The sequence below is a fragment of the Penaeus monodon genome, chromosome 30, assembly GCF_015228065.2.
Source record: "Penaeus monodon isolate SGIC_2016 chromosome 30, NSTDA_Pmon_1, whole genome shotgun sequence".
Lineage (NCBI taxonomy): Eukaryota > Metazoa > Arthropoda > Malacostraca > Decapoda > Penaeidae > Penaeus > Penaeus monodon.
In genome coordinates, this window is record NC_051415.1 from 6,600,787 (window position 1) to 6,601,820 (window position 1,034).

The window sequence follows — 1,034 nt, forward strand, 5'->3', positions numbered from 1 at the left end:
CAAAATACAGCCATGTTAATGTAGATTTCATCCTCTCCTTTCATCTATGTTATATGTATATTATTTGTACTGACGAGAATGTTTTCCCCATCAATAGAAATTTAGATTTTTATGAAACGATGATATGAATCAATCAAAGAAGATACAATTATACTATAAAATGATAAGCACAAAAGAAAGAAAGAAAAACATGATACAAAATTATAATATATATATTTTTTATTATAATTTTGTAGACATACACATGAACATATAAACACCCTGCATATACATACAACACTTTTTTCTACTTTCCTCAGCGCAATGTACGAATGACGTCACACCAGCGCAGAAGACAAGCCAACCTCAGTTTATCATGAACTCTTCAAGACGCCAGTAATAATGTGGTCCTTTTGTTCTCTTGCATTAAGGTCGTTTCCATGCAAAATGGAGCTCCGAGACATTTTTCTTGCGTCTGTCAAGCCTTGTAAGAAATCTCTGCTTGTCTCTCTTTTTTTCATCTCTTTCTTTCTCTTTATTTTTAGAGATTTTCACATTGTGCTCATTTCATTTTATTCATAAAGTGGGTTTAAGGTATTTCATATTATTCATGAAGTGGATATTATGCCCTCGTCATGGGTGATATTTAGCATAAATGCATAGATATTGTTCTCTAAATAAATGTGGCTTTTAATGTCTTTTCCTTTAGAGATGTATCTTCGCGTTCTGAAGGAAAAAAAAGACGCTGGTTATGGATTTTAACTTCTCCTCCCTGATCTTCTGTTCTTCTCCCTGACTCGTCCTCTGTTGTGTTCTCCCTCACTCTACCTCCGCTGATCTTCTTATCCCCATTGTAAACTCTTCGCTTTGTCTATCTCTTGCTCCCTTTTCCCTCTAAAGCCAAACTTTTCCCCTCTTTTCTCTTTCCCTGGACGGAGTACGTAAAAAGGGAGCTGTGAATATGTCTGAACGCTTTCGTCTATTTTCTTTCTTTGTCTGTGCTTTCCCAAAATCATCTTATTTGTGATTTTTTTTAAAAATCTGTCCAGCACACC